At 35.3% G+C, this 23,698-nt stretch overlaps 1 pseudogene; it reads left to right on the top strand.

The window, feature by feature from the left end:
- Positions 1-358: 358 nt before the first annotated feature.
- LOC120171017 lies at positions 359-22,340 on the top strand (annotated as a pseudogene).
- The last annotated feature ends 1,358 nt before the right edge of the window (positions 22,341-23,698 follow it).

The following is a 23,698-nucleotide window of genomic DNA, read 5'->3' as shown; positions in this document are numbered from 1 at the left end:
TCATCTTATTGAAAGATTAATTTTATTTTTAATTTATTAAAATTAGAATTAAATTGAGAGAATATATAAGTATCAATGATTAAAGTGTAATCATATTAATTTTATTAGCTATCATATCAATCCTTTCGTTAAATATTAATGATGACTAATCTAATTGAATGCATTAATTTATTGAGTAGTTTATCCTAAACTACAAATATCAAATCTTTAATAAATTATTCCATATCTAATCCCAAACGGAGACAAACCTGAATTGAGAAACGTAAAACCAGGGATTAAGAAGGGAAAAGAAACAGAAATCCACGTGTCAAGTTTTAAAACACAGTCATTGTCCGTGTCTTTTCTCCCTTTGTCGTTTTCTCCGATCTCTTTAGTCGTAAACACAGTCTTCTCCGACGAAACTTCGTCGTTTAGTCCTCCCAAAAACGTAAACAAAAAAGAGCAATCAGTATTTTACCATTTTGTTGTATTTTAAACAACGATGGACGAAAATTCAGCTATGATTGAGCAAATTCTCAGAGAAGTAGAAAATGATAACGGAAGAAACGGGGACGTTAATGAATGGCAAACTGTTTCGTCTTCGAAACGGAATCAGAAACCTTCGAAACCTCATCCGCCGGGAACTATCCTTTGATCTTCACAATGGCGGCGTCTCCTCCGACGTCTTCAGTTCGATCGAAAAGCACTCTGAGGATCGCCTTCGTCGCTGCCGAAGCAGTTGCGGCTGTTGAAGCCGAGGCGGCAGTCTCTTCTGCTGTTGCTAACGGACTGATGTTTGACAGTGAAGATGATAGTGACACAAATGCTGCGGGGGAGAACGGTGCTGTGGAGATTAACAAGATGAAGCAGAAGAAGCCGAAAAAACCGAAGGTGACTGTGGCGGAAGCTGCTCTGAAGATTGACGCCGGTGATCTTAGCGCTTTTCTTATTGATATAACTGTGAGTAATAGTTAATGTATTTATTTTTCTCAAAATCAAACTTAAAATTTACTTTTTTTGTTCTAATTTTGAGTGATCTGAATCTGATTCTTACTTCAAAAAAATTAAAATTCAGACCTCTTATGAGACGCAGCAAGATATGCAATTAATGAGATTCGCAGATTACTTTGGCAGAGCGTTTGCTTCTGTGAGTGCAGCGCAATTCCCTTGGCTAAATATTTTCAAAGAATCTACTGTTTCGAAATTGGTTGATGTAAGTTTTCTTCTTTAAGTTTTGGTTCTTTAATGTTTTGGATAAGTTAATGGTTTCCTTAGTTATTTTCCGTGCAGTACGATAGACAAAACTTGTTAGCTTAATTTTGGATTGCTATTTTTATTTTGTTTTGTATAGATTCCGCTTTCAAATGTTCCGGAAGATGTTTATAAGGTATCGGTTGATTGGTGAACCAGCGATCATCGGATGAGATAGTAACTTTTGTGTTATGGTCACTGGACAGCATACTGGCTGCTACCAAGGGATCAAAGAAAGTCCTCAGCAAGCACCATCCAAGTCTATGGTAATTGTTGATATTATTTTATACTCTCTTGGAAAATATTTGTCCAGTGTAGACACTCATTTTCGTCCACGGGATATTTACATGATTTATGTGTTATTATTTATAATATATGTTATATGTGCTTTATATTACATAATATGCACATATTATATATTATAATTAGATAACATATTTTATTACAGCTTAAATATTCAGCCTGAAATCAAATACAAAACAAGCCCAGCAAAACAACAAACCCACGCTGACCCAACAGACCCAAACACAACAAGCTAAGGTTTTAGAACCCTAACATTCCAAGCAGCACTACATCACCCATGGTCGAGACTCCCACAGTAGCACGTCTTGCGCCTCCAACGACGCCGAAACGTCCGACGAAAGTGGCTCATCCATCAACCAACACAACAATAATATCAGTGTTATTTTTGGTTTTAAAACCTAAAAATAGGATTTTTAATCCTATAAATTCATGTAAGAAACACCATTTGTAGGAAATTCGGATTACACAAAATACAAGCAAAAGTTTCGAGCAAGTTGTAGCCAAAATAACATAACAATTGAAGCATATCTTATTTTAAAAGAAATAACGAAAGGTAAAGTATGTACCTTTATTCGTTTTGAAGGCCTGCATGTTTGTCTTGCTGTTTTGATTCGGAAAATACGAAAGAAATATTGTTTTTTAAACCGATTAGCATAGGGGAAATGAGACGAGCTTTTTTTTTAGATCTATTCACCCTGAGGTTCATTTTAAATTTTTTTTTGATATTTTAAAAAAGGAGATGAGAGCTTTTGAGAAATCAAAAATATATATATATCGCCGTCGATGAACGGCGGCCGACATCGTTCAACGGCGACCGGCGAGGCGTCGCCACCGCGTTTATGGGTTTGCTGCGGCGATGTTCTTCCTTTGCATCGAAGAGAGAAAATGAAGGGGGAAGGGGTTAATGTTTGGTAAAAATGAAACTTAAGTTTTAATTTTAACTTTTATACAACCCATTAAGCTGGCCCGAACCGACCCGTGCGACCCGATCGATTACCAGGTGACCGCGTGTTTGCTTCAAAGAAGGGTTAACTGCGCTTTTGGCCCTCTAACTTTAAAAACTTCCATTTGGTCCAAAATTGAATTTAAGCTCCAGCTTTCTTTTAATTTAGCCACTTGATTTGTTTTCCTTTTCAATTTAACCCCTATGTTAAAATCAATCGTATTTTATTATTTTATTTTTAATTTTTTTATTTAATATATTACATTATTATTATTATATTATTATTATGGTATATTATATATATATATATATATATATATTCCATTATTTTTATTATTATTATTGTTTTTCTATTTTTCATTTATTATTATTATTTTTTATTTTTTTCATACATTTATATTGTATATTTTTTTTTATTTTATTATACTAGGTATTTATTTCATTTTGTTTTTTAGTTTCTTTGCTTATTATTATTTTCCTTTTTTTTAAACACTTTACATTTTATATCTTTTATCCTCATTTATTTATTTTATTCAATTTCGTTTTTATTCTTCGTGTTTGTTTCATCCATTTATTTTCTTTTATTCTTGCTGTTTCATTTATTTCTTTGGTTTTACTCTTTAGTTTGATTTATTATTATTATTATTATTATCTTTTAACACCTTATTTTAATTTTTAAGGGTATTTTCGTAAAATCATTAAAGGTAAGTAATTCGGATCAATTTTTACCTTTTAATTAAACTTGCAATTTTCTTAACGTAAGACAACTAGAAATTACGTAGTACCGAAAGAGTAATTCAAGGGTACTAACCCTTCATTGACTGTAACTGACTCCCGAATCCGACACATCTTTGGAAAGACGTAGATCATGTAAGAAATAAGGTATCCGATCTACCCATTTATTTTAAAATAAAAGATCGGTGGCGACTCCTAATCAATTTTTCTAAGTCAAAGCCCAATTCCAGGCCCACCTAAAAGACGGTTCCGACAGCTTGGCGACTCTGCTGGGGACATGTAAGTGAGTCGGCTAAGGTAATTTCCATTTGTCTTTTTAACGAAAAGGGTATGTTCAAATTTTAAGGTAACATTTCGATCATTTTTACTTACTTTTGATTATATTTTCGAGAGTAAATAGTGTACTAATCGTTTTCTAATGATTTCAGTCTTTAAAGCTTGTTTTTCACTTAAGGCTCTAAAACCCGAGCTCCAAACCCGTTTTTAAGTGGATTAAAAGCGATGCCTTCGTGTGAATTTATCACCGCATAGGCCTAGCAAGTAGCCTTCGGGATTCATATACCTTATGTCTTCATGTGAATTATTCACCGCATAGACATAAGGGAATGTGTCCTCTCGAGTTTAACTTAGTCCATACAAGCCTGTGATGGGTTTAAGACTAAAGGTATGACAAGCCCAAGGGGGCACCGGCAAGGAGAACTCGAGTACCTTTTTTAGAACCTAAATCGAGGAGACTATGGAGAATTAGAGCCCCTACTCAAACCTATTTCAAAACGTAGGATATTTTTACCTTAACCACACTGTTGTCTTTCTTATTTTCTTTCTTTATTTCTGCATTTATATTTCTTTTATTATTTTACTAACTTTTTCCTTTTTTAACATTTGCATCATAAAAAGAGGTGTTGGTCCACCAAAAAAGTGTTCGTTAATTGTAAATAATATGCATTAATGGAAAAAGAGGTTGTAATACAAGAGATGAAAATGCAGAAGACAGTCTACAAGGCGACTATGTGTCACATTCAACCCAGAAGACATGGTGCCCACAATTGAAGGGTATATCACTTTGCTGCATTATAAAGGACTTAGAATGAACCGGATCTACATTAAGCAATGAAAGTCTATCTTTGAAGAACTGACTGACAGAGGTTGCCGGGGAAAGATGAATGCTACTGATCTTGGGAGTGCCTTCAAAGACAACAATGGCAAAATGATAGCTGAAATTGGAGACCATTGCTGACGAATTCAAGAAACAGATAAATGAACTTCACATAGTTCATATCAATTAAGGGCTCCAATGATCTATTCGTTGGGAACAGGTCAACAAAAGATAAATGCCGAGTCATTCCAGACTTCTTGGGCCAATACAAAATGCAACTCAACATTTGAGAAGCCGGAGCGGTTCGACTGGTATTCAACTGGTGACAGACGAAGGCAGAAGACTAGTCAACATATCAGAAGCTGGCAGGATATTTGTCTCTTAAAAGATAAACATTTTTGTCCCATAAGGATTATTATAATAACAGACATGTTTTCGGATCAAGCCTCGAACATTTCATGCATCTGCATTCTTGTATATTAGCATATTTTATTTCTTTTCCTTTTTCCATTTCATCCACATTAACTAACAGAGAGTCTCATAAAAAAGGAACAAACAAGCTTGAAAGCAAATTGAAGATTACCTGAAGTGTGTCTGAAATCCACAGCAATGAATTAGATACTAGCATGTGTTAGAAAGATCGAGAAAATTCAAGAGCAACTCATAAAAACCCAACTAGAAATGATGATCAAACAAGAAGATTTCTGGATGAATCCAGAGAACAAATGGCCAAGTTAATGGATATGATAAATGTTGTGATCCATGGAGAGAAACCACTAGTAGATCTCATGCATGCTGGTGCTGAAAACTGAAATGATAATGGCTAGAGGACCTGTTAAGGAGCCATATATTTCAGGTCCGCTCCAAAAACCAAATATGGAAGGTTCCACTGGGTCAAAATGTAGGAAGACCTTTCCTTTGTGAGAGATAAGCTTCACTCACAGAAGAGAGTCATAGAAGGTGACCAAATCTGACCAAGAAAGCCAAGAAGGATCAACCTCTCATGATTAGTGGTTCTACCCTTTTCAATCATCAAGTCAGGACACTCAAAAGTCATTGCCAAGTAGTATCTCGTCATGGAGACTATATGAGAAGAAAAAGAAGTGCATGGCTTTCAGTTCCCTCACTTCCATTTTTCACTAGAAAAATATATTCTAAAATGCTCACAGCTGGATTGAAACACCTGAATATGTTCAACACAATGGCCCCAAATGAGAAGTGGACCTATAAGGAAATCCCTTGGACCAACAAGGATGAAACCCCATCTTGTTCCGTTAAGGTTTCTAGCAACCTGAGAATCCTTTAGAACAAGCAATTCAGGAGTGCAAAGTAGAAGAGAAAGGGATGAAGGTCCAAAACTTGAAAGTCACCAATTCAACGGAGAATGCCTGCGAAGAACATAAGAGACAAAAGAATGAAAATAAATTTAAGGGCCTCTGTGAATATAATCCGGGACTGGCCTGTGGGTTTAAGAATTAGTGGGACAGACGCAACTTCAACACCTATATCAGATTTCCTGAAGGCAAGAGGGATTCTGGACAGCTCAGGAGGCTTGCGAATATTATGCCAATCACAACTGCAATATGTGTTCGGGATCCAACCAAAACTATCACACCGAGGAAGATCATTTTGGATCTAAATTTGGGCCCAATTTCCAGCAACCAGGAAAGGAAATACTAATAAATCACGAAGAAGCTGATCGGGAGGAAGCAGAGATTGTGCGCCTGAAAGTACATCAAAAGGAGCCGCGGCAAGTGAAACAATTGAAGAATGAAGAGCCAGTGCAGATGAAAGCCCTAATCCAACTAGTGGGGCATCCAAATGAGACCTTATTCCATTTCATGGCATCCTGTTTGAATTTGTTTTTGAACTTTCTCGTATTTGGAACTTATTTTTGAACCTTCTTTTTGGATATTTAAATGAATTGTTGAATGTTGAACCAAATTTACAACTTGAAGTTCTTTAAATATCAACTGAATTAAAAAAACTCTGTAAATGATCGGAGTTACAAATCTTTGACATTATGACATGACTAAAAAATAATGACATTTGATTTACCCCAAAGATACACTTGAACACCATACCCTTTATTGTAATAACCAATATAGCTTTTCCTCTCATGAGATAATAAAAGAGGCTTGGTATTTAGATGTGCATAGGTGCGGACAACATGGGGCATCTTTTACATACGACATTACTATACTTTATTGAGACGTTTGATGATAATGATCTTCACATATGTAATAGTCGAGTAAGCAAATCTAGTTTAGGCCAGCTATTTGGAAATTGAACTCTAAAGATGAGATTCGACAATTGGTTAAACGCCCCAGCTTTATGGATTCAACTAGCCAGATAATGGCAATATTAAATAAGGAGTTTCGGTAATAATGGACTAAGGGAGTTAAGGAACACCTGTTATAGTGAAATTCACACAATAGAACTCAAGAATTTTATTTTTAGACCGATATTTCCGCACTACCTTTGTTAGAAAGCCTACAAAGCTTGAACAAATGGAAGGTTTTAGAGAACCGAAATAAAAGGTCTAGTAATTGATCATGCTAGTTGCTTCATGTTTTCCGTATCCAATTAAAATACCTAGCCAAAAAAGGGCATGTTGCAACGACCAAGAAAAAAATTACATTTTTATGACTGAAACCTTAGAAAATAGGAAGCCAACCTAAAATCAATTCATCCACTTGAATGTTTTCAAAGAACTATAACTCTGAAGGCATTAAAAGAGCTATTGATTCCTTTGATATTCTTTGAACTCATTCGATTGCGAGCCCGAATTAAGGGGCAATGTTCTAAAGAATTCTTCTATTTTCATTTTTTTTGCCTCTTAATAAGAAAAAGAAAGAAAAAAAAACATTTTCAAACTGGATAGTCTCAAATGTGAAATGTCCTGGAAGTGTTAAGGCTCATTTTGCCTCTATTGAAGAAAGAATGAACAATGCCAAATTTTGAACATTACAATCAGACCAGATAAAACTTGTGTCATTATCAACAACCGAAGAAGCAAATAGGGGCATGGTCGATCCCAATGACAAGACCAACAGACAAAACAGAGACTCCATCCAAGAGAAAACAAAATTAATTCATGTTGCATGCATCTTAGACATACTTAAGAGCATCACATTTATCATTTTTATCATACATAATTTTTTGCAGCTTTTAGAGTCAAGTTTCAACTTCAAGATGAAAGATACTCGATTCAAAAGCGCATTCATAAATTGATGGTGGTTTGCTCAACTTCACAAAGAAGGGGCGACTGTCAACAAATAACTTTTCAGTTTCATTCAGAGTCAATTTCAACTTCACAACGAAGGATATTGGACTTGAGGCAACATAGCTCAACTTCGCAGCGAAGGGCGACTGGCTATCAATAAACAACTTTTCAGTTTCATTCAGAGTCAATTTCAACTTCACAACGAAGAATATTAGACTCAAGAAAACACAAGCTCAACTTCACAGCGAAGGGGCAACTGACTATCAACAAACAACTTTTCAGTTTCATTCAGAGTCAATTTTAACTTCACAGCGAAGGGGCGACTGGCTGTCAACAAACAACTTTTCAGTTTCATTTGGAGTCAATTTCAACTTCACGACGAAGGATATTGGACTCGAGAAACACAAGCTCAACTTTACAGCGAATGGGCGACTGACTGTCAACAAACAACTTCCCAGTTTTATTCAGAGCCAATTTAACTTCACAGCGAAGGATATGGACTTGAAACAATACAAGCTTGGATTTCAACTTCACGACGATGATATTCAAGTCAAGGCTCAACTTCACGAAGGGGCCATCCACGGTTTCAGCTTCACAATGAAGGGAATCATACACACAAGCAATATCCATCTCTAGATTGGATTTCACTTCACGATGAAGGATATCCAACTCAAAGAAGGAGTGTCTGTCAATAAACTTTCCAGTTTCAGAGCCAATTTCAACTCCACGGCGAAGGATATTGGACTTGAAACAACACAACAAGTGTGGATTTTAACTTTACAATGAAGGAGTCCAATTAAAAGCTCAATTTCACAGCGAAGGAGCCATCCATGATTTGGCTTCCTTAAGTTAACGATTAGAGCTTCTATAAGAATTCCTTTAACATGCAGGAATAGCAGGTTATCGATCGCCTTTGAGATTGTTTCTCCGAAACAAGGGGTCATCTCGCTTAAGACTAATTTACTCAAAAACAAAGTTTTGTCTCTCTTGAGACAGTTTCCCTTGAAACAATTTACGTCTCTCTTGAGACAGTTTCCCTGGGAACAATTTTGTCTCTCTTGAGACAGTTCCCTTGAAACAAATTTTGTCTCTCTTGAGACAGCTTCTCTTGAAACATCAATCTTTGAAATGTTTCTCTTGAAACAAAATTTGCCTCCCTTGAGACAGTTTCTCTTGAAACACGAAAAACCTTTGAAAATGTTTCTCTTGAAACACAAACTTTTCGAGTTCGATTTCATTCAGCTCGAAGGTCTATCAACCACATGGTAGAGTCAAGTAACTACTTTTCAGTCAAATTTTTAAACGAGGTCTTTAAACCAAGGAAAAGACCAAAGTAGATCACAATTTGGCAACGAGAAGCCATATTCCGATTCAAATCCCGAATTTCAGCTTCAAGTCCATATCATTTCAAGATGGATCCGACTTCGCGACAGAGGAGTCATCCGCAACTCGAGGAATTATTCTTAATGAAATATCAGAATCAATTTTTAGCTCCACCGAACAAAAATTTGTGTCATTTTATCTTGTCCTATTTTTCGTTCCACGAAAAAGGATAAAAAGGGGCAGCTGTAGACACTCATTTTCGTCCACAGGACATTTACATGATTTATGTGTTATTATTTATAATATATGTTGTATGTGTTTAATTACATAATATGCACATATATATATTATAATTAGATAACATATATTTATTACCACTAATTTATCTTTCTTTACATATTGCAGGTTTGAATATTCAGCTCGAAATCAAATACAAAACAAGCCCAGCAAAACATCAAACCCACGCTGACCCAACAGACCCCAATCACGCATCAAGCTAGAGTTTTCAGAACCCTAGCGTTCCAAGAGGCACCGCATCACCCATGGTCGAGACTCCTACAGTAGCACGTCTTACGCCTCCAATGACCACGAAACATCCAACGAAAGTGGCTCATCCTTCACCAACAAACACAAGAATAATATCAATGTTATTTTCGGTTTTAAACACCTAAAAATAGGAATTTTAATCCTATAAATTCATGTAAGCAACACCATTTACAGAACATTCGGATTACACGAAATACAAGCAAAGTTTCGAGCAAGTTGTAGCCAAAATAACAGAACGATTGAAGCATATCTTATTTCGAAAGAAATAACAAAAATGTAAAGTCTATACCTTTATTCGTTTTGAAGGCTTGTTTGTTTGTCTAGCTGTTTTGATTCGGAAAATACAAAAGAGATATTTTTTGAACCGATGAGTATAGGGGAAAAGAGACAAGCTTTCTTTTTTTAGATCTATTCACCCCTGAGGTTTGTTTTCAAAAAAAGTTTTGATCTTTTAAAAAAGGAGAATGGGAGCTTTTGAGAAATAATATATATATATATATATATATATATATATATATATATATATCGCCACGATGAATGGCAGCCGGTGAGGCGCCGCCACCACTTTTCTGGGTTTGCTGCGGTGGTATTCTTCACAAAGGAAGAACACCCTTGCATCGAAGAGAGAAAATGAAGGGGGAAGGGATTGATGTTTGGTGAAAATGAAACTTAAGTTTTAATTTTTAACTTTTATACAACCCATTAAGCTGGCCCGAACCGAACCGACCCGTGCGACCCGATCCATTACCACGTGAACCGCGTGTTTTGCCTCAAAGAAGGGTTAACTGCTCTTTTGGCCCCTCTGACTTTAAAAACTTCCATTTTGGTCCAAAATTAAATTTAAACTCCAGTTTTCTTTTAATTTGGCCACTTGATTGTTTTCCTTTTCAATTTAACCTCCATGTTAAAATCAATTCGTATTTATTATTTTAATTTTATATATTTATTTACATTTTTATTATATTACGTTTTATTATTTATTCTATTATTTATGGTATATATATATATTCCATTCTTTTTATTATTATTATTATTATTATTTTTTCTATTTTTCATTTATTATTATTATTTTATTATTTTAGTATTTTTTACATACATTTTTATATTTGTATATATTTTATTTTATTATTTTATTTATACTATGTATGTATGTATTTATTTTCATTTTATTTTTTAGTTTTTTGCTCTTATTATTATTTTCCCTTTTTTTAAACACTTTACCTTTCTTATTATTTTTTATCCTCATTTATTTTATTTTATTCAATTTCGTTTTTATTCTTCGTGTTTGTTTCATCCATTTATTTTCCGTTTATTCTTGTTTGTTTCATTTATTTCTTTGGTTTACTCTTTAGTTTGTTTTTTTTATCATTATTATTTTCTTTTAACACCTTATTTTAATTTTTAAGGGTATTTCCATAAACTCATTAAAGGTAAGTAATTCGGATCAATTTTTACCTTTTTAATTAAACTTGCAATTTTCTTAACGTAAGACAACTGGAAATAACGTAGTACCGAAAGGGCAGTTCAAAGGTGGTAACCCTTCCTTGACTGTAACCGACTCCCGAATCCGACACATCTTTGGAAAGACGCATATCAGGTAAGAAATAAGGTATCCGATCTACCCATTAGTTTTAAAATAAAAGATCGGTGGCGACTCCTAATCCATTTTCCTAAGTCGAAGCCCAATTCCGGGCCCACCCGAATGACGGTTCCGACACACAGCATCTTCGAGATTGATCTAAACGGATGGAGGTTGTACTTAGTAGAAAAATAATGGAGGCTTGCATGTTTATGTACAAAGCATGAAATTTTCGTACTTGGGTGTTACCTCTTGCATGCTAGTAACTGGTAATTTCCTACTTGTTTCATTGTCTGATACAAATAAACATAAAATATGATCTGTTTTCCTGATGTTACTTTCATGTATCTATTTGGTTCAAGGGGTGAGACTTTTTATATGTTATGCTATAATTGTCGAACTAGATGGAAGACTTTGAAATATGGATCATGCATTTTATAATTTATTTCTAAGTATATTATAGTTTGAAGTACCAGAGATGGCCTACCAAAATAAAGTTGATCGACAATTTATTATGTAATCGGATTAGTATGATGGTATCATGCGGATCAGAAAAGGTTTTAACTTTTATAGAAACTGAGAGACATCGTTTGATATACTATATTGGTCTTACCCGCATCTTTATATATTGTCATATATCGCACAAATTTCATTCTTCTAGCCATAATTGTATAAAGGATTGGTTAGTTATTTGGTAGGGTTGACTCCAAACTTTCTTCTTTGTAAATGAGGCGAGGTCATGACCAAGAATCTCCTCCGAAGTCCTGAGAGACCTGTTTCTTTCCGAAATGTGTAATTTAGTTCTCTTCAAAATGTTTCTATTTAAGTTCTGCTTAACTGATTTCAATTCAGCCAATAATCTGAATGCTAATCTGCTTTGTTTGAATATTGTTATATAATCTTCTACTGATTAATGTCAGCAGCTATTCAGAGGAGCAATTCCTGTTTAATTGACTAATCTGTAATTGCAGGTTGCTATATTTCTGGTTTTATCAATGACACTAAAAGCCTGATGTTTTGATCAATTTGGCACCAACATTGAGGGAAGATCCGAAATATCAGGGACAGTATAAACTGCCTATCATTGTGTGGATGATTGCTCAGGTGACCATTGACAACCTTAAGAGTATAATGTTTCTCCAGATACAAATTGCTCTTTAGGGTATGAATTTCAACGTTGTGTTTGTTTGTTTTTTTCTTGCAGGCCACCCAAGGAGATTTAGCTGTGGGGCTGTACATGTGGGTACATGTTTTGCTGCCTATGCTAAGTGTCACGTCAAGTTGTAATCCTCAGTCTAGAGACTTGATCTTGCAGCTGGTAGAGAGGTGTGCCATTTTCTTTTGATAAATTGATTGCATTTTCAAATCTTTGGTCCGTGGCATTTGAGAAATATCTTTATATGTTAAATCTATAGGCTTTCTTTATGCCAACACTTCCCTTTTCCCCCCAATTCTTTGATCATAGTTGTTTATCTGTTGCTATCAGAATAATTTCCTCCCGAAAGCTCATCCTGTAACATCCTCAATATCGGGTTAGTGACCAAATTGTGGGGTTAGTGACCAAATTGTGAGATTTTAAAATTTAGCGACTAAATTAGATAAATTGAAAAGTTGAAAGACTTAATTGAAATATTTTATGTAAGATGTATTGGCAAAGAATGAAGGAGTAAAGGGGTAAATGGGTCTTTTAGCAAAGAAATAATTAAATATTAGTTGTGGGTATTTTAAAACCCACGTGGAATCCATTTTGAGGAAACAAAAGTTTTCAGACTTCTCTTCTTCATTTTCTTCTTCTCCACCGTGAAACACTTAAGCAAAGGTGAGTTGGCTTTCTTTTTGTTAATTCTTGAGAGTCAAGCATGGTTTGATCAATGAAGCTTTAGGAAAGATGATGGAGAGAAAAAGGACTTAGAAACTCAAAGAATAGCAAGTTATGGAGGATTGAAGATATTAAGCATTTAAGTGAAAACTTGAATTGGAAGGTTTAAATGAATTTAGGAATTGAATTTGACCTGTCATACATGAGAATATGAAGTTGTAAGTGTTAGAATTAAGTTTGGATAACATGCAAAATTTGGTACGATTCTTAGCTTTAAGATTTTGGGTGAGATATGAGAGATAATAAGGTGTGGAAATGATAGAAATTAGTTAAAGTGGTTATAGTTTAGTTTGGTAGCATAACAAGGGATTTATACATGAAACTTGGGTGATGTGTTGATAATTTTCGGGTGAAATAATATGTTCTAGGCTGGTGTATCGGTACACTATGAATAGGTACTGATACACTCAGACTAATTTTTAAAGAACAACTTCAGGGTTTATCGATACATTCATGAGTGTACCGATACCTGTGTATCGATAAACATAGGCACGTATACCTATGAATTTCGAACCTAATTTGGGTACCGATACACCCCTAGTGTACTAAACAAGGGATTTATACATGAAACTTGGGTGATGTGTTGATAATTTTCGGTGAAAAATATGTTCTAGGCTGGTGTATCGGTACACTATGAATAGGTACTGATACACTCAGACTAATTTTTAAAGAACAACTTCAGGTTTATCGATACATTCATGAGTGTACCGATACCTGTGTATCGATAAACATAGGCACGTATACCTATGAATTTCGAACCTAATTTGGGTACCGATACACCCCTAGTGTACTAATACCCCTAATGGGAAAAATGAATTATGGTTTGTTAAATTAGTTTAAGTTATTATTATCGAATTATAAGGCTTAGTCATCTGATAATTGCCTTAAAATTTATTTTTATAGATATTGAGCCTAAAGTAGTTCCGGAACATATGAAAGTAAGATCGGCCGAGAGAAAGGCAAAGATATCTAGGGTGAGTGCATATGCATAGCATAATTATAATAGTATATTACAACTTTAGACTTGTGATAAGTCTAAATTCAATACCTTGATACATGAATCATTCCATACTATGTTACATGATATGAATTCATACCATATGCATTATGTGAGATGTTTTTAAATGAATATGCATGAAGGTTACATGAATTATGCGATAAAGGTAAGAAATTATATGTCTATGAGATACACTATGTGAATTGTGAAAATCCATGTTATGCGATGAGAACTGTAGGTATAGTTGGCATGCCAAGAGTAGAGGGTCTACGCGGTCCTTCGGACATATGTATTCTTTGGAACATGTGTGAAGTCTTTTGAGACGCATACTTGATCCTTGGCATATGTATATGATTCTTAAGGAATTTCTATGTGGTCCTTAGGGACATCTTATACGGCACTTAGGTACATTTCTACGCGGTACTTCGGTGTAAATCTACGTGGCACTTCGGTGCATTTATACGAGCTGTGATGACAACATAGTGCACAACCTCATTGTACTCCTATACCTTAGATTCTCAGTATTGTATCATGGGCTAGTGAATTATAGATATGAATTCATAATGGATAATTGATAAAATTATGAATAAGATACTTGATTATGTAACTTGTATGAACTACATATGTGATTTCATTTACGTTTCATATTATTATGGCATTATCATTATTTCATTATTATTATTATTATGCCTCACTAAGTCGATGACTTAGCGTGTGAGTGTTTCACACGTAGGATCCGAGAAAGTAGACAAGCAATGTTAAGAGCTAGGACAACATTACTCCTACAACTATCAGATCATAAGCAACTTAATAGTGTGTCATTTTGTTATGTAAATATAGGTTGCCATGTAATCAAATGGTTAAGTTGTGTATGCTCTGAGCATTTTGGTAAACTTATTTATTGTTGTATCTTAATAATATAAGTTCAAATGTTTTGTTATTTTGTTAAGAATATTGTTTTAAAAAGTTAATGTGACAACTCGGACTCGTATGGTCGGGTACGGGTTGGGGGTGTTACATTTGATGGTATCATAACTACGGTTTTGCCGATTCTAGGCATAAACCAGAGTTTAGAGTGTCTTTAATTGTATATATGCCAACACATCGTGAAACTTCTGATCTGGTATAGTAATGAGTATGTTTTGCTAATAGAACGATATGTTTATTCTTATTAGATGTTCGAACATAGTAGCTCCTGAAGTGAAGAGGGAGAAGATAGGTCTGCTGAAAGCAATAATTCACCTGCCCTGGCCAGGCAAGGTGAAGAATAGACATCTCAGGGAGTGCCTGTATAAGATCAGGATACATTTTTCAGGACGTTGGATGCTATTATGACGTCTCCAACCTCCTGCTCCAGCAACTCCAGAATGAATATAACGAAAGAGTTAGAGGATTAGAAGCTCCCAAATTTAAGGGAGAAGACGAGGAAGGTCGGTGGCGGCGGATCTTTGACTGAATGATTTGAAAAGCATGCTAGATGGTCTCCACTGCTCTGAAGTGGAGAAGTTGGATGGAGTTGTGTCTTTATTAAGGGGTCAAGCGAAGATACGGTGGACGAACGTCACCATGAGGATAGCAAGTGACCGTTGACTGCTCTTTGTTCTTAGAAGAATTTAAACACAAGTACATTGGAGATCAGTTTATTCGGAAAATAAAGCAAGAGTTTATGAACTTGAAACAGATGAATCGCTCGGTATACGAATATGAATGTGAATTTAATAAACTGAGTCGGTTTGCTGTGGAACTTGTGCCTACAGAAAAAGAGGCTTGTGAATGGTTTGCGCCCTAGGTTGAAAGAAATACTGATAGAACTGAACTTGTCCTCATTCCAGGAGGTGATTAACCATGCTAAAGCTCTAGAAAGAGCTCAGAATGAAAGATTTGGGGATCAAAGAGTTCAAACTTCAAAGAGAACGGGTACTTCTTCCAGCTCAACACCACCAAAAAGAGAAAGAGATTCAGGATTTCGATCACAAGCTAGGTCAGAATCAATTGCATCCTCTGCTAGAGGAGCGAGTCAGGCGAGACCTAGACAGACACAATCAATGGGATATGGTGCTGGGAGATCCAATCAAGGTCAAGCAAGACAGTGTTAGCATTGCGGAAAGAATCATTTAGGGATATGTCGGATGGCTTCTGGAGCTTGTTTCCGATGTGGAGATACCGAACATTTTATCCAGGATTGTCCATTGATGGTTGGTGAGCCTGCACCATCTGAGAGTTGGTTCTTCCTCGCAAAGAGGACGAGGAAGAGGTAGAGGGAGGAACAGTCTGAATCCTCTGCACAACCTGAAGTCCGTTCAACTGCACATGTACAATCTAAAGACAAGTTAAGATCCCGATATTATAGCAGGTACTTTCCAGCTGTTTGATAAATTAGTATTGGTATTGATTGATCCGGGTTCCAATTATTCTTATATTACTATTAAAGTAGTAAAGGAATTGAGAATTCCATTAGAAGCTACGAGTAATGAGGTGATAGTAACTAATCCTTTAGGGCATAGTGCTCGGGTATAAAATCTGTAAGAGGTGTCCCATAAAGATTCAGAGAATTGAATTCCTTGCTATATGATAAAATTACCCTTTGATGAGTTCGAAGTGGTTCTGGGAATAGATTGGTTGTTTCGTTATTATGGAATGTTGATTGTAGACTGAAAAATATAACTCTGAGAGTCCAGAAGGGATAGAAGTGAATGTGAACATTGAAAGGTTTGATCCTTTAATAAATGTAATATCAGCGATGTCAGCCAAGAAGTTGCTGCTATAAGGATGTCAAGGTTTTCTTGCGAATGTGGTCGACATAAGAACTAAAGAGAAAGGGTTAGATGAGATCCCAATAGTCTGAGAATTCCCTGATGTTTTCCCGGAGGAGTTGCCAGATTATCTCCAGACAGAGAGGTAGAATTTCAAATCGAAGTAATGTCAGGAACAACTCCGATTGCAATGACACCTTATCAGATGGCTCCGAAGGAATTACAAGAGTTAAAGAATCGATTGTAAGAGTTGTTAGAGAATGGATTCATTTGACCAAGTGTATCGCCTTGGGGAGCTCCAATTTTATTTGTGAAGAAGAATGATAGATCAATACGTTTCTGCATTGATTATCGACAGCTTAATAGGTGACCATCAAGAATAAATATCTCCTCCCCCGAATTGACAACTTATTGATCAGTTAAAGGGAGCTTCAATATTCTCGAAGATTGACTTATGCTCTGGTTATCATAAATTGAAGACTTAGGAGAAGGATATTCCGAAGACAGCTTTCAGAACGAGATATGACCTCTATCAATTCATCGTAATGCCATTTAGAGTAACAAATGCACCTGTTGCTTTCATAGATCTCTTGAATAGGATATTTCAACCTTATTTGGACCAATTTGTAGTGGTATTATCGATGACATACTGGTGTACTTGAAATCCAATGAAGAGTATAATGCACATTTGAGGACAGTTTTACAAATTCTCATAGATAAGAAACTTTGTACCAAACTGTCCAAATGTGAGTTTTGGCTTAATGAAGTAATTTCCTAGGGCATGTGATCTCGGCAGATGGATTCAGGTGGATCCTCAAAGACAAAAGCTATTCTGGAATGAGAGGTTCCAAATAATGTATCGGAAGCCCGGAGTTTCCTTGGACTTGCCGGTTATTATCGCAGATTTGTTAAGAAGTTTTCGATGATAGTGTTGCCTTTAACAAAGCTGATGAGAAAGAACGTACTGTTTGTTTGGACTCCTAATGCCAAGAGAGTTTTGAAGCTTTTAAGAGAATTTTGACAGAAGCTCCTGTGTTGGTTCAACCTGAATCTGGCAAGAATTTTGTAGTGTACAGTGACGCGTCCCATAATGGGTTAGGATGTGTATTAATGCAAGAGGGGAAAGTGGTAGCGTATGTATAGAGACAGTTGAAACCACATAAAAAGAATTATCCCACTCATGATTTAGAAATGATTGCAGTGGTGTTCGCTCTCAATAACTGACATCATTATCTGTACGGAGAACATTGTTATTTGTATACGGATCATAAGAGTTTGAAGTATCTGATGACTCAAAAAGAGCTTAATTTGAGACAAAGGAGATGGGTTGAATTCTTAAGAGATTATGATGTAATAATTTACTACCATCTTGAAAAGGCTAATGTGGTAGCAAATGCTTTGAGCAGGAAAACGTTTGTAGCCTTACGAGCTAAGGACGCGAGATTATCTTAGTTGGAGATGATGGGTTATGTATAGAATTAAAACTTAAACCAGCATGGTTGGATCGAATTGGAGAACTATAAAGTAAAGATGAAGGGTGTTTGAAAAGAATAGAGCAAGTGAAAAATAAAGAAATTAAAGATTTTGAGATTAAGCCGGATGAGAATTTGTATTATAAAGGAATAATTGTGATACCCGACTATGAGGAGTTGAAAAAAGATTTATTAACAGAGGCTCATTGTAACCCATTGACGATGCACCCGGGTGGAACCAAGATGTATATGGATTGAAGGATCAGTATTGGTGGTCAGGGATGAAATGAAGCACCACCGAATTGTGTCTAAGTGTTTGGTATGTCAACAAGTCAAAGCCGAGCATCAAGTTCCGTCAGGATTATTGCAACCACTTTCCATTCCTTAGTGGAAGTGGGAAAATGTGATGATGGATTTTGTTTCAGGGTTACCCCTGACTCTGAACAAAAGAGATTCAATCCGGGTAATCGTTGATTGATTGATCAAGTTAGCACATTTCCTTCCTTTCGAAACTGATTTATCTATGGAAAAATATGCGGAGTTGTATATCAGAGAAATTATTAGATTGTATGGAGTGCTTGTTTCTATAGTTTCTGACCGAGACCCTCGATTCACCTCGAAATTTTAGAAATCCTTGCATATAGCTTTGGGGACTCGTTTAAATTTTAGTACGACCTTTCACCCTCAGAATGACGGGTAATCAGAGAGGACAATTCAAATATTGGAAGATATGTTAAGAGCATGTATAATTGAGTTCAAAGGATCGTGAGAGAAGTATTACCACAGAGTTCGTTTACAATAATAGTTATCAGTCTAGTATCAAGATGGCACCCTATGAGGCATTATATGAGAGAAAATATCGTACGCCATTAAACTGGTATTAGCTCAAAGATAGAAGTGTTCTTGGTCCGAATTTGATTCAAGATGTAGAAGAGAAAGTTTAGGAAATTCAACATAATCTCAAAGTGGCGTTTAATAGGAAAAAGTCCTATTCTGACCTTAAAAGAAAACATATTGAATTTGAAGCTGGAGATAAAGTTTTCCTATTGAGCCTAAAGTAGTTCCGGAACATCTGGAAAGTAAGATCGGCCGAGGGAAAGGCAAAGTGATCTAGGTGAGTGCATATGCATAGCATAATTATAATAGTATATTACAACTTTAGACTTGTGATAAGTCTAAATTCAATACCTTGATACATGAATCATTCCATACTATGTTACATGATATGAATTCATACCATATGCATTATGTGAGATGTTTTAAATGAATATGCATGAAAGGTTACATGAATTATGCGATAAAGGTAAGAAATTACATGTCTATGAGATACACTATGTGAATTGTGAAAAGCCCATGTTATACAGATGAGAACTGTAGGTATAGTTGGCATGCCAAGAGTAGAGGGTCTACGCGGTTCTTCGGAACATATATGTATTCTTTTGAACATGTGTGAGGTCTTTTGAGACACATACTGATCATTGACATAGATATATTCTTAAGGAATTTCTATGTGGTCCTCAGGGACATCTTATACGACACTTCGTTGCATTTCTACGCGGCATCGGTACAAATCTACGTGGCACTTCAGTGCATTTATACGAGCTGTGGTGACAGTAGTGCACAACCTCATTGTACTCGTATACCTTAGGTTCTCAGCATTGTATCATGGGCTAGTGAAATTATAGATATGAATTCAAAATGGATAATTTGATAAAATTATGAATAAGATACCTGATTATGTAACTTGTATGGACTACATATGTGATTTCATTACATTTCATATTATTATGACATTATCATATATTTCATTGTATTATTATTATGCCTCACTAAGTCGATGACTTAGCATGCGAGTGTTTCACACTTAGGATCCGAGAAAGTAGACAAGTAAGGTTAAGCAGCTGGGATAACATTACTCCTACAACTATCAGATCAGAAGCAACTTAATAGTATGTCATTTTGTTATGTAAATAAAGGTTGGCATGTAATATCCAAGAAGAATTTGTTTTTCATTTTACATCAAAATCTATTTCATTTACCGCCGAAATGTTTCTTGTGGATAATTTTTTTTTGTGTTCATAATCATTAATTTAAACTTTAATCAGTTGAAATTTATCTATTTATTATTTTCTTACTCCGAATCAATGTCCCCTTACCTTGAATTCGTGTTGCTGATTTTAGCTAATTTAAGACTTCAGTTTCACAGTTTGATTCCTTTTTTTTTGTTATTGTTATTTTGCCTTCATAATTGCAGGCACTTGATACTTTCAACACAACCGTTGTTTATCCCATATACTATGTTATGTTTACGCCACTGACCATTTAAAACCATATAGGTTAAATTTATAGAGAACTTTTTATTCATTACTGCTATGTATCATTTAAAACCATATTGGTTAAATTTATAGCGAACTTTTTATTCATTACTGTTATTCTTGTACAGTTGCTATACAGTGCCTGAAGAGGAAGAGATTATATGAACAACAAATAGAGCAGCTTGGGAACTTCTAGTTTCGTATTCATGATCAAGTGACTTGATTTTTTTCTTCTTTTTCAGTGTTTTAACTATTCCCTTGGAGGGCTTATTATTATTATTATAACTATAACATTACTTAATTGTATATATCAATTTCCACAAATGATAATGTTAGAATGTGCTAAAGCCACAATCGAAACTGTAGATGCATTGAGAATTGGAGCTGCTGCAATGAAAGCAATGCAGAAAGCAACGTATGTATTCTGTCAAATTCATCATATCATTACCATATCATTGATGTTTGTTGGCCTGCGGTTTATGCTGTCTAAATTAGCACTTATATTTGGGTCTTTCATGAAGCATTAGCAGAGGTTAATTCTCACAGTTAAACTGAAATTTGCATTCTTTATAGGAATATAGATGATGTTGACTAAACAATGGATGAGATGAGAACGAAAATTTGCTAATTCTCAATTTTCATAGTATAGGTGGAAGATCGTTATCTGTTTCAAATGAAGCATTAAAGCGTGCAAGGAGTCTTCTTAGTGAATCGGAGCAAAGAAGACTAAATTATAGTGAATAATATTTTTTTAATTGAAAGTGAAATAACCTAGACTAAATTCTAGAGAACAATGTCAAACTACATTACATTTAATTTTAATGTTTATAAATTTTAATTTATTTTGTTGTTAAAATTTATGGTTGTTGTTATTTATATAAAGTTACATGATATTAAATTTAGGTGATATAGAGCATAAATGAAATATGCAAAATATCAATTAATCTTAGCTAAAGAATGGTAATTACGGCGTTTGTTTCAAAAACGCCACTACAGATCTGACCTTTTGCGGCATTTGTATCCAAAAACGCTGCTACAAATCTGAACTTTTGCGGCGTTTGTCTACAAAAACGCCGCTATAGATCTGACCTTTTGCGGCGTTTGTTTCAAAAAAGCCTCTATAGATCTTGACTTTTTGCGGCGTTTTTATTTCACAAACGCCGCTAACATTAGCGGAGCTGGTATGGTCGGCGCTTCTTGCGGCGTTTTTACTATCGCCGCGAGTGCTTTTAGCTCGGACTTGTATCCGGGTTGAGTTAGGGTTAGGGTTGTTACACATCCTATTTTTGTTAATGGTGCTGTCAGAAAGGGATATCGACTGGTGCCACCTTCTGCCCTTGATATTTTGATGAGACACACCTTTCCTGCACCCTCAGCTTGAGTTAAGGTAGGTTCTCTTTTCATGACTTCTTTTTGATTCCATCCTAGGTTTCCCAAAGGTCCTGAGATCTGATACATTTATAATCGATTAATGATTTAGGCAACCGAGAGGTTTGAAGCTATTTATCCTACCCTGAAGGGGGTTTCCCTTGCTGGTTCTCCAGGAAGCAAATCAATGAAACAAGTTGGCCAACATATACTGAACTATGCCATAAAAGCTGCCGGAGAAGGTAAAATAAAATTCTTATAGACTGGCATCTTCAACCGACCTGAATTAAGTGGTACAGGAAATAACCTCGATCCATTCCTACTGTATTTGATTTTTGTTTTGTTTTGCAGGTGTTCCAGAATTATCAAAGGAATCAAGTGATATTTTTATTTGGTGTTTAACTCAAAATCTTGAGTGTTATAATCAATGGGTGAGAAATTTCTGCGCTATTTGAATTTGGAGATTTTCATCCACTTACAATTTACAAATTGTTATAAGTTTTGTTGGACTTTTCCTGTATCTTTTGAAACAGGATGCGCTTTATATCGAAAATCTAGAAGCAAGTGTTACTGTTTTGAGAAATCTTTTTGTGGAACATTCTACAGTTGATCCACCGAGGGAAACTTAAAAAGTTTCAGGCTGAAGGTAAGGCATTCTCATAAGTTTTGTGGTTTCCGAACACTCGCTGCATTTTGTTTCTGCTCTATACTCTTACATGCTTTTATGGTTTTCGACAAATTGGAACCAGCCTGGATCAACACCTAACTCGTTCCATTTGTTTTTATAAATAGAATGAGAAAGCAGAAGTCGACGCTGATGCATCATTGGAGGAGGCAGACAAGTACTGCAAGTTGATTTTGGGACATCTATCACAAGGACATGGATGCTTGAAAGGTGTGTTATTCGCCTCTATTTCGCTTATGTCCAACCTTTGAGCTTAGATAAGTTTTCTGCAATCTTCAATCTATCTTAGGCAGGAGTTTTGTCTTTGACTAAGGTACACCAGCCATAGGTTTAAATCACAACAGACATCTTGAGATACTTAGTCAGGGTTGGAGTGTTTTTCGTTTAATTATTGAATTTTTTCGGTTTTTTTAACTAAAGATCAGGCCCCGGCTGCCGAAATGTGTGTCGATAACCTAGTATTGATCTGTCTGGGTTTGTGATGTTTCAAGTTGTTAGCCCTTTCTTAGTGACTGACTAATAGTAGTTTGGTTTTATTCTGGTTAAATAATGGACACTGCAAATGAAAACAAATGCGAGGACTGAATTAAATGCAGAAATTAATAAGTATTATAATTTATTTAATTAATTAATCTACATATTTTCTCCTCGATTTTCCTGGAAAGTTTTAAAAAAATTTCCGCTCTATTGATATATTACTACACGTTGTTTATATTTTGGGATTTTGTATTTCTGTGGGTCTCGTATTCAATAGACATCGTAATATAAAGTGGCGGATCCAGAAATTTAAGAACGGAGTTCAAAATTTTAATTTTCTTTTCTTAAGAATAACGGATAGGTAAAAATTGTAATTTTTTTCCTTAACACATTAAACTAAATTTAACTACTTTTCCAAAATAATGGAGATACACTTGGCCCCTATGGGAGCTTAGTGCATCCGCCACTGAATATAAGTGAGCTATGGCAAAATCAATAAAAAAATCAATAAAATAGATGATGCAATAGGGAAGAAAGAAAAAACTCGTTCCAATCAATAAAATTTTACTTTTGTTTTCGTCAAGAATTTTTACTTTTGTTTTTAGCCCGTGACCCATTGTGAATAATATTTAAAATTATCACTTATATAAATTTTAAGATTTACTCAATCTCCGTTATGTTTATTATTTTTCATCCTACCACCTAATCGGATATGGAGTGGTACGGATCGCACGAAACCCATCCCATACAAGAATGCAATCAATAAAAAGT

This window comes from Hibiscus syriacus, unplaced genomic scaffold, assembly GCF_006381635.1.
Source record: "Hibiscus syriacus cultivar Baekdansim isolate YM2019G1 unplaced genomic scaffold, ASM638163v2 tig00111810_pilon, whole genome shotgun sequence".
NCBI lineage: Eukaryota > Viridiplantae > Streptophyta > Magnoliopsida > Malvales > Malvaceae > Hibiscus > Hibiscus syriacus.
The sequence above is the reverse complement of the archived record's forward strand: the minus strand, read 5'-3'. Positions and strand labels throughout refer to the sequence as shown.